Here is a 16,915-nt window from a genome sequence, read left to right on the forward strand (position 1 = left end):
TAAAGATGAGTTGTTATAACTTATAAAATGTAGTTGAAAAAAGTCACTTTTTATAAGTTATAACAACTCATCTCCAGTCAAGATAAATAATAGTTGATTCAACAAAAAAAGTTAAGGCAGCGAAGATTTTTTACAGTGTAGAGAAAATACACTGCAACAATTCCCAGTGTTAAATGCTCATGACTACTAAGTGTTTTTATAGGTCCAAACTACATAGTGTTGAAAAAATTAACACTGTAACAGCCATAAAGTAAAAAGCTAAAAATCAATAGTCCAACTAAAACAAACACTGATCACCATAATGGTGACTTTAAATCAAACAAACCAACGTGTAATAAAGTTAATAGATAACTCTACAAGTAAGATGTAAAATGCAACTTTAGGATTCAAACAGAGATGATGTTGGTGAGGATAAAGTCACAGATTTCACTGCTTCAGTGTTACTTTTTAACACTCTGCTCAGTGTTTATATAGATCGACACTACAGTGTTAATATATCACTGTAAAATAAATCTACACAGCAAAATCCCCATAGTATGAAACCTTGTAAAACAGCCATGTTGATAACCGCTGTAAAATAGGTGATATACATAGCTGTAGTTGCACTTCAGATGAATTAGATTTAAATGGCTGTAACAAATCATTCAAAAAGTTAAAATACTATAAACCGCATGGGCCATACAGTGACACAATGCAATATATCGACCTATATATTTTGGGATTATCCGCGTCGAACGATACATCTTTACAATGAACCAATACATTTTTCTGTTCCTTTAATGTGTTTGTTTATAATAAAATAAAAAAACACAGATTTAAAGCCAAAGTCTGACAGACAGTAAAATAAAATCATCATTCACTTTTTAACGTAACGTTAACTTTTGTTAGTAAAGTCATGGTGTCCAGTCTTGGAAATATTTTAAGTACTGAAAAACAATATAATGTAACTATTATGCATACATGTTTGTGTAGTATCATTCATTTTTTGTTTGTCTCTCATTTACTATATTTGTATTATATCGGCCTCATGCCACCCACATTGCTTTCTCAATATTAGTATTGGCGTCAGCCATTAAAAAACCCATATTGGTCAACCACTAGCCACGCCACTAATACTTGGTACAAGTTTTTAAAGATAACTTTAAAATAACAAATTTTCTGTATTTTTATCATACATTGCTTATGCCTTCATTTAATACAAGCCATTCACAACTTGTTTTTGTAGTGTGCCTCAGTGTGATTTTACCATATTTTCCCAAGCACTACAAAGTACTAAACAATATCTTAACCGCAGTAAGCACGCTGTAATGCAAAGCCTAGTCAATTCCTTTATTGTGGAGCATGATGGCCTAAAATGTACAAAGGCAGATTTCTGGTGTGTCCCAGGAGGACAGTAACAGCATGCATAAAGAATGAGCTCTCCAGACACCTTCAGCTCCAGCCGTCTAATGACCCACTGATGAAAGCGCCTGCAAGAGGAAACTCTGGATTTTTTGCCCCTAGAAGCAGAAACGTCATCTTGTGTTTGCTGAATCATCAGTCTGATTTCATGGCCAGCTGGACTCTGATCTCCCGACCGGCCCATCTGCTCTCTCTGTGTGTGTGTGTGTGTGTCCGTCTGTCCGGAAAGAGGAAAAGTACTGATCGGGGACTTAGAGTTGTGTGTGTGTGTGTGTGTGTGTGTGTGTGTGTGTGTTTCTTTCATTCCAATGTTTGTAGTGAAGATGCAGCTACAGCCCTCAAAACACAATTACTGCTCTCTCTCTCTTTATTTCTCTCTCTCTCCTTCTCTCTCTCTCTCTCTCTCTCTCTCTCTCTCTCTTTCTCTCTCTCTCTCTCTCTCTCTGTCAACCCATCACACTGCCCTCTGCTGCTTCTTGTACTGTACCTTTCTGTTTAGCCATTCCCTCATCTGAACGTGCACGAGCATAGTGCTTAAGAACACATGGGATTTATAATCAAGAATTACTTATTGATGTACGTACGAACCACGTGCGCACGTTTGATAAATTAATTTTTTTTGTACTTGCGCACATACTAAATTTCATTCGTAGGTTAAAATATAGAACATTTTCTATGCAGTGTTCATAAATGAGGCCCTCAGGAGCGGGTGGATTTTTTTTCACACACTCCTTACACATATTGGGCTCTATCTTACACCCGGCGCAATGCAGCGCAATGCGCGACGCAAGTGTCTTTCGCTAGTTTCCACCCTAATTTTCACGTTTAGCGCCGCGTTGTTTAAATAGCAAATGCATTTGCGCCCCCTTTTGCGCCCATGGGCGTTCTGGTCTGAAAACGAGGTGTGTTCAGGCGCATTGTTGGCGCGTTGCTATTTTGAGGAAACTAAAATAGACTACGCCATTGACCAACAAAAACCTGGTCTAAAGTCTAAAGTGCGCAATGTGTTTTATGTTATTTAAAGAGCGCATTAGTAAAATGCGCCTATACACGGGAGGACAACGCGGGTTTGCTTATCACAAGGTACATGAATGGGCAGCAGCACAAAAATGCTTTTAAATATGAAAGATTAAAGGATTGAATATAAAAGATTATTATTGAGTCTCTTGGACATAAATGAGGACTAATTATGAGACGTTAGAAGGCGCAAAGAGCTGCTTCACCTGCAGCCTGGTAAGTAAATAAATGCTTTGCTTTGAACAAATGCGTCTGTTTTTAAATGTTTTTTTTTTTAATGCTACCTCACGGATTTATTGTATATGATGACTCTGTAACTGTGGATATGGTGAGATGAGAAACATTTTTAAGTAATGCTTAAAAAACTCTTTGCTAAAAAAAACGCTGTCCAAAGTGCTGAAACGTGAGGAGAGCCGTTTGTAAATTCTTTATCTCCTGTTTGTTACAAATAAAGTATTTTTAGAGTACAAACCTTATCTTACATACTTGTAAATTATTTTTTGATGATATTGGATAGCCATACATTTAAAGCAATTACAAGCCTGCTTTTTACTTCCATGACTAAAAGAAAACGGGTTTTAAAGGTTTTAATAAAAAAATAACAATTTCAATACAAGTGAAAAACAACACAATTATTTAACATTAATCTTAAACTGGGGATCTTCTTCCTCCGCTTAATTTTTCAGTTTACAAAGTCCGTTATCTAAATATGGATTAGACATAGCGCCAGCGCAACTGGCTTTTAAAGGGGATGAGAGCTGAGTCTCTCATTGGTTTACTGCACGTTACGCCCAAAATACTCCCATTACAATAGGACCTACCCTTTTCGACCATGCGCTCGGCGCAAAAACCATTTTTCCCGTCGTTAAATTAGCAAAAGTGGATTCGGACACGCCCATTTAGACGTTCCGCTGTGCGCTTTAGACAATGCGCTTAGATCGTTAAAATAGGGCCCATTATGTCCAAACACCTTGTAAAAGTGGATTTTGCATAATAGGTGCCGTATAAAAAAAATCCCATAAGCGCCATTGAAGGAAGGACCAAAGCCAGATCAGATTAGGAGTTGGGGGTGCGCTGTTTTGATTTCAGTCAGTAAACCCCCTATGAAACCACCTAGCAATGCCCTATAAACTGTCAAAAACATCTCGGCAAACACATCGCAACACCTTTGCAATGATGACACTAGATTTTCTCCAGGGAAATATTTTGTATTATTTTGCTTGCAGTCTTTGCACATTTTGAGCCGTAGCATATCAAAATGAAGGCTGGATGTGAAATGGCTAAATCCATATCCACAAATGAGTTTTCCACCGTTCTTGCAAGGCTGAGCGTTGCCAACATATTTCCCTCTAGAAAAGCAAACCATGACCTGTTTGATTTTCTCAACCGTGAAGATCAACATATCTTTACTATTTATTTATATATCTTTCTCCCTGTTGCCGAAACATTACACCATCTAACACCTGTTCAGTTGATCTTACAAGGATTTTTCCGCAGCTCATAATATACAGTTTGGGTGATTCAACAACGGACACATTTGTGTTCATTAAACTACTACATCTATTACTATCTTTTTATGACGGATTTTCATATTTTAAGGACATGAAATGTATAATCTATAAAGGCAATAACCAACAAAAAGCAACAAAGGCAAGGTAAACCATTTCTAAATCATATTGATGTGACCTATAAAAAAAATGCTAATCTATGCTCCTCTTTGTTTTACAGTCTGCAGTCGTACTATCTTTCTCCCTCTTCATCCTCTTTGTTCTCCTTTCTTTCTCTCTGAAAGCGTGTCTTTGTGTCTGTGTCATGGGTTCAGTTATGTCCCTTTTCATCAGCAGATATTTGAAATCTAACTGACTCTATTCATGCTCTGCCAGTCCGGCCTGCGCTCACGGCACACAACGCCAGCGGTCCGATGCGGGAATCTCTGGAATTCTGTCCACCAGACGCAGGCGGCGGACAGCTGCTTCCACCTTACCGTACGGCAAGATCTCACCGACCACCAGCCACGGCGGTCTGCCACCATCTGTACACCTATCTGATTCTAGAAAGATCAAACCATCTCAGATTTTCCCAGGTTTAGCGTTACAACCTCAGTTTATACGTAGATCATATAACAAACTGTCTCTGTGAGTGATGCCTTTAGAGTCATGAGCAAATTAGGATGAAGGTTCTGGTATCATCCCATCAGATTTTGCCTACAGATTTCTGATCAAGGCTCACAACGGTGTCAGTTTGATGAACAGATTGGGAACTAGAGAGCAAGACATATGCCAGTAGACACTAATACATCTTTTCAGCGTGGGGAAGCTCTTTTGAATCTTTCTTGCAAAGCTATCTGCAATTTGTAGTTAAAAAGCTACTTTCATTAAAGTAGCAATCTGTTCATTTATCATCCAATTCACTAGAATGAAGTAGGTCACACCAAAAGTGTGGTCGTACAAATTAATAGAAATGGCTACCTCGTAAAATACCTACAATTGCCGTGAAATTGCAATGTAGCATTTTATCTCACTACATTGCAAGTAGCTTGTTATTGGAAACACTCACGACTACCAAACATATAGTTCAATGTTGCTCCTTAAAGTCTGTGTAAAGTCTGATATCAATTGGTTTTTAGTTTGTCACATTTGAAAAATGTGTTATTAACCACCCAGCCAAATTTGGATGATAAAAAAGGCCAAGTAAATAAAATTAGTTATAAAAATCCTGGAAAAAAAGGCAGGATTTTCTGCTCTCAAACATTGGCGGCGCTTAAACCACGCCTACTCAAGGGGAAACCACGCCTACTCTTTCAACTTTCAAATACAGCGGCAACCTGAATGGATTCTCGCAATTGGGTGATTCTCTCGAAATCCAGATTTAGAAGGTGTCCAGCATCAGAATATTTTTAAAAACCTTGAAACTTACTATAGGTCTGAACTTACTATAACCATTATTTTTAAAGGATTTAAATAATATTTCCTATAGATTATTTAAATTTTTTAGATTATCATTATCAAAAATTATCATTACCGCAACATGATTTTACATTAAAGGGAAACTTCACCGATTTGCATTAAGCTTTGTATCATTAGAACCCCAGTCATGTTTTTGAATGGTCATGCATCATTCCCTCAGTTTCCCCTGAGACGGGAGAAATACAGATTTCAGTGAGGCACTTCCTTCTTTCAATGATTTAAAAATCGTCATTTTGCGTCACTGAAAGAAGGAAATGCTGTATCTTTGTTGAGTGTGAAAGACTACAGAAACTCATTCCTCATTTTTCCAAGGTGGGGGCTATGGGTGGGACCCACACATGCTAAAGACCTATTACAGTTCAGTGGGTGGGACTTACGAAAATATATGAACACAGACGAAAAAAAAACGATCAGCCGCCATCTTTATGCTAAGCTAAGCTAAACAGACGGACTTGGACGGACTTGGACGGACTCTCGCTGTGTGCTTTCTGTTTAACATTTCTGGATCAGATAAGGATATAAACGTTTGTTTTGTGAATGTTTCTGGTCGCGTGCTTATTTCAAAGACGTGTTTCGGCTTACGAGCACAAGCTCCAAGAGCTGAGGCAGCGCGTCTGTGAAGATATTGTGCAGGGGATGCGTTTGTGTGGAGGATAGGGTTGCCACCTGTCCCGGTTTTACCGGGATTGTCCTTCTTTTTACTAACCTGTCCCGGGAAAATTATCAACTCTCCCGGGACACTGAATGTCCCGGTTTTCGAAAGCTATGTGAATATATTATTTAGCGCACGCACGGCAGAGACGGAGACCTTGCGTCTGTGTATGTGTGTGCCTCAATAAGCGCATGTAAGACAGAGAGCATCCTGATTGGCCTGTTTCGGTAAATCAACCAATCAATTGTCAGTGTGGGCGGGATTTATCTCTTCTCCCGAACCGAATTATCTAGAAACACAAAAGCAAAAATATAAGACACATTTTACGCCAGACTACACGAAAGTGTACACCTGTCTTAAAAGAGTTAAAAGTAATAACAATCTTGCATGCTGTACAGTTTGTAACAGTGACTTCAGCATTGCCCAGGGGGGTTAAAATGATTGTAAAATACATGTTGAGAGGCTAGTTGCTATTTAGACCTGTTTAAATGGAATATAAATAAAACAGTTTACATTAATAGTATAAGGAGCTTATATAAATTGTAAAAGTGATTTACATATTTTAGTATAATTAACAAATAATTGGGTAACACTTTACAATAAGGTTCATTAGTTAACATTAGTTTACTACATTAGTTAACATGAACTAGTACTGAACTGCACTTATAAAGCTATTTTTTTAAATCTTTGTTAATGTTAATAATACATAATTTAAATCTTTTTAACATAGTTAATGCACTGTGAATTAACAAGAATAAACCATGAATAGCTGTATTTTTGTTAAGTAATGTTAACAAAGATTAACAAATAAAGTAACACATGTATGGCTTATGGTTAGTTCATGTTAGTTAATACATTAACTAATGTTAACAAATAAGAATTGTAAAGTGTTGCCAAAAATTGCATAGGTCTATAGAAATATTATGCCATGGGGGGGGGGGGGGGGGGTTAGGGGGCTTGTGAGCAAACCAATTGGTCGGGTCATCGCTGTGTCCCGGTTTTTTATCAGACAAGGGTGGCAACCCTAGTGGAGGATGCAGGGATAAACGGACGTCTGACTAAAGTGAGTGTTTCTATTTTCTTTGTTATACTAAGGTGGCATTTATGTACACAATAGCATATCTGAGCGGTGTTTTATTTGTCTATATTGTGAGAGCAGTGAGGCCGATATAACACAGATGTAATTACAGTAAACAAGAGACAAAAAGAAAATTGGTAAAACTAAATAAACATTTAATATGCATACCCTTTTTTAAGTACTTGAAAAGACATTTGTACTGCAGATCTACCTGACGTTACTGTTTGAATAAGACTTTGCTAAACACCAGACCAGAGTGTTATTTGGTGTAACACAATATAACATCACGTTTAAAAGTAAGTAATGATTGGTGTCTGTCAGACACAGTGGTGGCTATTTTCTTTGTTGTACTAACGTGGCATTTATGTACACACAATAGCATATCTGAGCCGTGTTCCGATTAATGGGAGTGGCTTGCAGAGCTGTGCATTGTGGTGCAGAGTGGGAGTTGTAGTTTTTCATACAAATGTGCTCTAAATTCACGTTCTGTCTTTTCTCGGTCAAATAGGCACAAAATTCAAAATTTATGTTACATTTCGACTACAAATATTACCCACTTTCAATAAATATTAATGTTCCAATCGATGAAATGGCCCTTTAAATATATGCATTTACAAACTCATGTTTGGTAATGAGAACTAAAAAGTTGTCTAGGTACTATGACAAACAAAATTTCAACTTTTATCTGGAGAGAAAAAATAAGAACTGCTTACCTGGTAGCCATATTGAGTGTCACAGTCAATTATGTCCCTTCCAACAATTTTTTTTTTAAATGTTCCTTGAGGGCTTAAACAATGATTGAAAGTTGTTGCGGAGGATGAGAAAATTGGTCTTGGACACATTTATATTCCTTATTATTGTCTCTACATTTACCAATGATCACCAAATACCACATGTTTCTTTACTGTAAATGTTTACAGTATAACATGCACTGAAGCTTTTTCTTTTTTTGATTTTTTAAATTATAAAGTTTCCATGTCAAAGAACCCAAATCCAGTCATGGACACGTTGCGGTAATGACAATCTTCCTCTTAAATGTGGAAAAAACAACAAAAGTGGTTTGTATGATGTCATTTGAAATCATGTGCAAAATAGTACATGAAGAGATGTTTGTAACTATATACTATCTTATTTTGATAGTATTTACTTTTTATATCAAAATGTTTCATAACACCTCATAAGTCTAATTTCGTGAGAATCACCCGATTACGTAAGGGGTGGGGCCATGGTCGGTTTTAGCCCCGCCCAAATAATCCTGAACACAGAAATGTGGAAAAACTGTTTAACGATGTAACACCACAATTCAGTACTGCAGTCTTTGTAAGAGCATTTAGAAACAATTCTCTGAAATGACTTTGCACCTTTTTATAAAAGTAATTATACTTACAGTTCACACACAGATCAGAATTTCTCATGTTTTATAGATGACCAACAAGGTTTATAAAGTGAACATCTGTGTGAGGTTTAATGGTCGCTTGTAAAAGCCAAATGGACACGCTTTGGTCCAAACTTTAGAGCGTCAGCAGAGCAAACAAACAGAGCTGCCATTCGTGTTCGGCTGCCCGTCTGCCAGCTGCTGGAGACAGAGACTCATTTAGAAAATGGGAAAATTTGTCCTGCTCTTGAGACCTGAGAAAGTTGTTTTTAGGTGAATAGAGAAGCCTTGACACTTCTGGGGGATCGGAAGTAACTTTACCCACAGGATACAGATGAAACTGCACAGGAGATTCTTACCGACAACACTTTAAGATCCAACTTCTAGGAATTTACTAACGTTTTCCTGTTCCACTTTATCCTCTTATATATGATATTATACTGAACTTACTCACCTGGTTGGACAGAGAGTTTACTGTCTTTTGTTTTTTTTTGGGTGGGAATAGAAAATCTTACGTGCTGTTTATTTGCAATACAAGAATATCACAAAACTTCAACATCAGAGCTATATTGTTGTGTTTATATCATATCAGGGGTTTTTAAACTGGGGTTCAGAAAATTTTAATGGTATAAAGCAGTGATGCACCGATGTATCGGCTGCCGATATTTATCGGCCGATTTTTTATGAATTTGAAACCATCTGCATATCGGCAATAGCACTAGAAAGGCCGATACCCATTGTTTATTAATTAACCGCATAAAGGCAATGAGTTGCATATCTGTTGTTCAATTAAAATGATTTAATGTTCTGGTGTGCACTATACTAAAGCACCGACAGAAAACCTTTGTTGAGCTGTCTCAAATGTCTTGGACAATTAAAGAAACAGACTGCACTTTAGTGGGGGAAAAGAAGTCCAACTTTTTTTGAAATAGCAATATTTATACTTTGTTTAAAGCAATAGCACTGGCATTATTTACGTTTATTAAAGAAATCCATGTTATGTAAAAAATTAGTCAATTTTGTTAATAAAAGAAATGCTGAATAGCAAAAACCATGAAGGTTGTCATGTTGTCTTATTATGTTTGTTTTTATCTTAATTTGTGCCTCTCTTATTATGTTGGTCAGTTGAAGGTTAATTAGATCCAATCCATGTTCAGTAAAAATAATTTGATGCAGAAATAAACTAGCTAATAGACCAACTGTATAGTATTGTATACAGTGTTTAATATCGGTATCGGCCAGAAGTTGTCTGTTTAAATCAGTATCGGTATCGGCCCAAAAAATCCTATTGGTGCATCCCTAGTATAAAGACAAAGGAAAATTGTAAAAGTCTATTGAACTTTGCCGCTTTTTCAAAGTGTTTATCTCTCCTTTCGTTTGTTTCTTTCACAGCAGTGCCCTTTATCTCACTCAGGGTTTTTTATACTTTGTAAAGCTGTTATGAAAGAAGAGTTATTATGAATGTTGCTGCAGCATATATGAATTTCAATTGAATGTTTCTTTTCAGGTTTATACACTCTCAGGTACATGAAGGTCACTGGGGCGGTACCATTTCAAGAAGTACATTTTTGTACCTGAAAAGCAGATATTGGTACCTCTAAGTTAAACTCTGGAACCTTACTGTATATCTTTACATAAAATCCTAATGATTTTTGGCATAAAAGAAAATCAAAATATTTTGACTCATAAAATGTATTTTTGGCTCTTGCCAGAAATATACACATGCTACTTAAAGGGAAATTCCACTTTTTTTGAAAATATGCTCATTTTCTAGCTCCCCTAGAGTTAAACTTTTGATTCTTACCATTTTGGAATCCATTCAGCTGATCCCTGGGTCTGGCGGTACCACTTTTAGCATAGCTTAGCACAATCCATTGAATCTGATTAGACCATTAGCATCACCCTAAAAACATAACCAAAGAGTTTCAATATTTTTCCTATTTAAAACTTGACTCTACTGTAGTTACATTGCATAAGGAGACCGACTGAAAATTAAAAGTTGCGATTTTCTAGACAGATATGGCTAGGACTATACTCTCATTCTGGCGTAATAAACAAGGACTTTGCTGCTGTACCAAGGCTGCAGGAGGCGTAATGATATTACGCAGCACTCCAAAATAGTCCCCTTGGTAATTTTCAATAGCAGGGGACTATTTTTGGGCAGTGCGTAATATCAGTACACAATATAACTACAGAAGAGTCAAGTTTTAAATAGGAAAAATATCGAAACTCTTTGGTTATTTTTTAGCGCGATGCTAATGGTCTAATCAGATTCAATGGATTGTGCTAAGCTATGCTAAAAGTGCTAGCGCCGGACCCGGAGATTGGTTGAAAGGATTCCAAAATGGTAAGAGTCAAATGTTTAACTCTAGGGGAGCTGGAAAATTTGCATATTTTAAAACTAGTTTTGTGGTCCATGTTATCCAGTTAACAGAGAATCATTGTTCACTGCTGACACACTTATGTATTACAAATGACAAAAATCTATAAATAATAAACCGTTTAGTTTTATTTACTAAAGCAGGATCAAAACTGCTGCAACAGACAGAGCTCTTTTCTTGTTTATACAAAATAAACAAAGTGACTGACCTCTCTTGATTTCCTCTAATCCACCATAAACTGTCATGTAGGTGCACACAAGCACATGTCTGTATGAATCATTTTGCGCCGACCGCCGGGAGCTCATTTATGTACTGAAACAGAGGCTGAGGAGAGATTATGTTGATAAACACACGCACACATTTACTACCGGCATTATAATGAAATGCTTGTGGGTAATAATAACCAATGGTAATGTGCACGGAGAGAGATACGAGGTGCATGTCCTCTGGATTTCCATGTTTGACAGTTTTATTGCTCTTAATGAAACCCGAGGCATGGGAGTATTAAGCCGTCATCAAATCGACATATTTAATTAAAGTGGCAGCCTAATTAAAAATCCAATTAACTATGAAACTCTAATGAATATAAAAATGCAAAACGCAAGAGTTGACCTTCAAATCAGAATGCTGCAGATTCAACACAGGGACCAAATGCCTTTAAATTAAGTTGAAATCTGGGCCTGTTATGTTGCCCAGAGTCACAATAAAAGATGTTGTCTGGGTTGGATGATTTCATTAAAGCCTGGTGAAAATATTTCATTGTTTTTACTGACAGCGGAAAGAAGTTGTCAAAACGTCAAGAAACAGTCATTCAGACATGAGCAAGGTTACTTCAGCAAGAGTAAAAAATCGATCTGTAAATATCAGCTGCGCAGCTTTTAATAACGCTGTCTTTATGTCATGTCAATATGATTGTGAGTGCAAATGAATGATGCCCAATAACGTACATTGTAAAAAATATTATCAACAGTATTGTCAATGTAGTTTGCAGTCATTTTCTGTACCGTTTTTAAAGAATACCACATATTACTAATATTAATCAAACTTTTTTGTCATTTCCCACCAATGCACTTTTTTGTGGTAGTATACACTGCAAAAAAAAAATATTTTCAAGAAAACATTTTCTTAGTATTTTTGTCTTGTTTTCAGTAAAAATATCAAAAATTCTTAAATTAAGATGCTTTTTCTTGATGAGCAAAATGACCCAAGAAAATAAGTCTAGTTTTTAAACCAAAAATATCAAATTTAAGTGATTTTGTGCATAAAACAAGCAAAAAAAAAAAAAAAATCTGACAATGGGGTAAGCAAAAAAATCTTGAACATTTTTCTTAAACACTAAATTCAAAAAAAATTTTTTTTGCTTGTTTTATTCACAAAATCACTTAAATTTGATATTTTTGGTCTAAAAACTAGACTTATTTTCTTGGATCGTTTTGCTCATCAAGAAAAAGCATCCTAATTTAAGAATTTTTAGATATTTTTACAAAAAAATGGCAAAAAAACTAAGAATTTTTTTTCTTGAAATTTTTTTTTGCAGTGTAATAAAGTGTGAATAAATCCTGGGACAAATTATCAGTGTATTTTCCAGGAAACTCTGTGTGTAAAAGGCTGAAAGAAGTGCATGTTTTAGGGGGAGATATAAAAGCTGAAAAAAATTGCATAAAAACTCTCTCTCTCTCTCTCTCTCTCTCTCTCTCTCTCTCTCTCTCTCTCTCTCGTCTCGTCATGCTCTGATTGTCTTATTTGTCAGGGGCCATTGAACACAAAGAGCTTTTGGGAAACCGATGACTAGAAAATAGCAGTGAAGAATGAGAGAGAGTCACACCGTCCAGTGCTCTGATAATCCAGCTAATGACCACGCTAATTATGAGCAGACTGCTGTAGCGGACACATCGTGAGGTCCTGTCACTTCTCAAGCATCGATGACTCAAAGTAACACCTGCTAGATTGGTGGTCGGGCCAAGGAAAAGAAAAGAAATGATGTGAAAAATGTTTGCCCACACATCTTTTGCTACCAGACACAAGAGTAGAGAGAGATATTTCTTCTGCATAATAAAATGATATCATGATATTGTTTTGTCTCAGGCCTACTGTAAGCAAATTCAGTAAAGCTAGAAGTATAGTTCAGTTTTTATGCATATGTGCAAGGGTCTGTGAACAGTGCATGTGACGCACATTTTTTATCAGAATAGTACGTGCACACTGTAATTGCAAAGCTGGATTTTTATAAACGGCCATACCTTCATACGTACACTGTAAAAAACAACTTGGTTTTGCATGTCAAGTTTTGATCTGTGTTAAGTTGACATAACTTATAAAAACAAGTTGAAATTGTTTAACTTATATTTTTAGGTTACTTTAACTTAAAAAATTATGTTGATTTGACAAGAATGCTGCATTTTTTTACTATGTATGTAGGAGAATGTATTTCTGTGTTGTATGCAGCTGAGGAGATGCACTGCATTTTTTTGCAAAGTGCATGCTTTGAACGTCTGTGTATCAAATACACTTTGCTTTGCAAGGCTGTGCATTCGACCGTATGCATACATTAAAACAAACTATACTCCAGGCTTAAGTGTTAAAATGTAATACCTTACAGATCATTATCCGAAAAGGTTTTAAGCAATCTGTTGTTTAAGTGATAATGTAAGGAATACTGTTTCCGGGTCCAAACCTCCAGTCATTTCAATGGAGCATATTATTATAGAGGATATTATAACAGCCGATTATGAGCACTATATCAGCAAAAAATTTATAGACTCACGTGTAAACTGCAGTCTCCATTCTCATGTTATCCGATTTTTAAGTCATAACATAAGGAATACCGTTTCCAGCTCCAAGCAATCACATTTAAACAGCCAAGAGCACCATTTTTTACTTATCACACATTTAAGTGAACATTTTTGTAAACTTACATGTAAACTGCATTCTCAGGCTCCCAGAATCAAAGACAATATATTAATAATTCATAAAAAATCCACGTCCATAAATCCATGTCTGGTCATTTCAGATTTTGTTATGGAGAGAAAAATTAGGATTGGGTGTTTTTGATAGTTTTTCATTATGATACGAGTGTATTATAGAGTGTTATTTCTCTATGACATCTGTGAGCTGATGGACCCGGAAGCAGCGCATGACGTCAGATTTAACAACCGGATATTAACCCTAAAACAGACAAATTTGAACTAATCTTGCACATTAATAGCATTTCTGCAATCATGTTATGTTGAAATCATAACTACAACTCAAGGATTTTGTTGTTCTTCCTGTTCAAATTACATACCATATTCTTACTGCTATAATAAAACTACATATTAATATGTTTTCATCATTACATTCAGCATAGGGTAAAATTTCACAAGCACAAGTATTTAATTAAATAGGTTAAACCGACCAAATTGCATTACTGCAGTTTTCGTCTAACTGAGCCACTCAGATGCAACTTGATCCTATTCGAACTCAAAAATCAGAAACACACCTGGGTCAGTTATTTCAGTTCCCCAAAACCATTTCTTCATTTAGCATCAGGTGGTTGTGTTTAGGACTTTAGCAAACCCGGCTGGAGAGCAGAACGCCGACTAAATGCAATCCAAGATCACAGTGCAGGAATTGAATAATGGCCCGGTGTTTGCTAACCGCTGTGTGCTGGGAGAGTGGGTGTGTCTGTAATATTGAGTATGAAAGCTGACGTTTAGCCCAGGTCTTCTGTCATATCTCATTTCTGTTGGCCAAGTGCCATTTTTCTTTCATTGTGCACTTTAATCAAAGACGTAATGAAGAGCCCCGGGCTCTGGCGATTGTATTGTGATGATAGGATGGAGTAAAGGTGACAGACCGCAGGCACATGGCATTTGGCCTTTATGTTATTATATACTTTCTGCCATGATGTTGTAATGTGAAGGAAACATGCTAGTAGGGGTGCACGGGGCAAAAAAACATTGAAAACTGTTAACTTTAGCGTAAGTCTTGCCAATGTTTTAAATAGGCTACACACGAATGATTGCTGGCTGCCAACAAAATAAATTTGCCTGTCTTATCAACAATCGTGGGTCAAATGTATTTGTGTTCATATCTTTAATATTGACTGAATAAGGTCACATCAAAGATTGAAATTATAATGAAATTAATGGCTAAAATCAGACTTTGATGCTCATTATCTCAGAATTTGATTTTGAAACTTTAGTATGGTTATTACAGACTGGGTCACATATAAAAAAAAGTTTTGTCATAATTGTGCTGCTTTTTCTTACATATTTAGACATTTGTATAATTGAGCTATTGTTAGAAAAGGGCTGGATGAATGAATACAGTGTGGATACATGTCTATTATAGACAGATATATAAACAATATCCACTTCAAGTATATAGACAAAAAAGTATTGAAATATTTGCCTGCAAACTTAATTTTTAGCAAGTGTTACAACTAACCCCCTGCCTGTTAAAATTAACCCCACCTATGGGGTAAGTTGTAACGTTTGCACTTCTGTCACGTTTGGTGTAATTGTACAAGAATGGTAAGTACTAGAAACAAACTTCAAATGTTCATTTGTAGCAGAGATGTATGTGTTGCTTGTGTTAAAATTTAATTAATCAAACTCAAATATTTTTAAATGATTGAGCCAAAAACAAAAAGCGTTTTCCCCGCTCTCCCCTATATGTTGACATTGCAAAAGCTTATTAAAGGAATTGTTTCAATGGCCAAAAATGACTATTCACCCCAAAACAAAAACAAAAATTAACCATTTACGAAGATAAGCCTTAAACAAGGAGTAACGGTTGGAAAAAAACTGCAGAACATTTAGATTACATCAGTAAGTTAAATTTCAGTGATGATTTATTTAGAAAATGAAAATTATAATTTACATTTAATCACCTCTTCCATCATCTAAACGCTTTTTAAAATGCGATTTATACATTAGCTTCACGTTGGATTATGAAGAGCATTGACAAAACTCACAAAAGAGCATTGAGCTCCGCCTGTAGCAGCTCGACACGGTAATTTGATTCACCTAGACAGACTGTGATGGAATTTAATAACCTGAACAGCGATGATGTGTGTCCGGAAAAGCAGTGCGTTTCTCCAGGAATCCGAAGGCGAGGCTGAACCCGCAGGAATGTTGTGATTCGTGTGAAAAAAAAAACTACTTTAATCTGGCTACCAATATTATATAAAGTTTCATTAATCTCCAACTGTGCTGAGCTCTTTATCAACACAGAACAAACCTCTTCATACTCATAAATGATTCATACTCGTATGATACAACAGTTTGTTTGTTTGCTCATTGACAGTTTTTTGCTACATTAAAGGAACAGTTTTATTAAAAATTACTTTTTGTCATTTTATGCTCACCCTCCAAACACCATTATTATCTCTGTGAAACAGAAAAGGAGAAATTTGCTGTTAAAATGTTGACAGCTCGTTCTCTAAAAAATGGCAGATTTGCAAGAAAATGTACCTTAGAAATAGTCAAGACTATCAGAAGGGGCCTTACCCACAATACCCATCAAGTAGGATTATATGGTTATACTATTGGCTAGATCGCGGGTGCAAAGGTGAACCCAGCGGCTCAAAGCATAGAATGGAAAATAAATATGGGAGAGACGAGCGAGGAAAATGTCAGCAACAAACTTGTGCCTAAAAAGAGTGGTACATCAGATTTTTTTTAAAGCCTGAATTACATTTAGGGGCTGTTTACACTTGGTATTAAGATGTGTTTTCATCGATCGGATCACAAGTGGACGAAAGAGACACATCACGTTTACACCTGGTATTTAAATCCGTCTCTTTTGTCCACTTTCGACCGCTTCTGTCTTGAATACTGTGAGGGGGTGGTCTGTCGAGACAGTGGGCGAGTCTCTCTGCTGTCATTCAAACCCGAGCGGGAGTAATGATAAGTTTATATGGACGCAAACTAATATTATGTCGGAGTCCACTGCTTGTTTAGCAAGTAAACATGCTGCACATAGTTTTGTACCTGTGTATGTAAGAGCTTTCTCTGAATTTTCAGCGCAATTGATGAAATAGGATCTTTCACACGCTTTCAA

This window comes from Paramisgurnus dabryanus, chromosome 16, assembly GCF_030506205.2.
Source record: "Paramisgurnus dabryanus chromosome 16, PD_genome_1.1, whole genome shotgun sequence".
Taxonomy (NCBI): Eukaryota; Metazoa; Chordata; class Actinopteri; order Cypriniformes; family Cobitidae; genus Paramisgurnus; species Paramisgurnus dabryanus.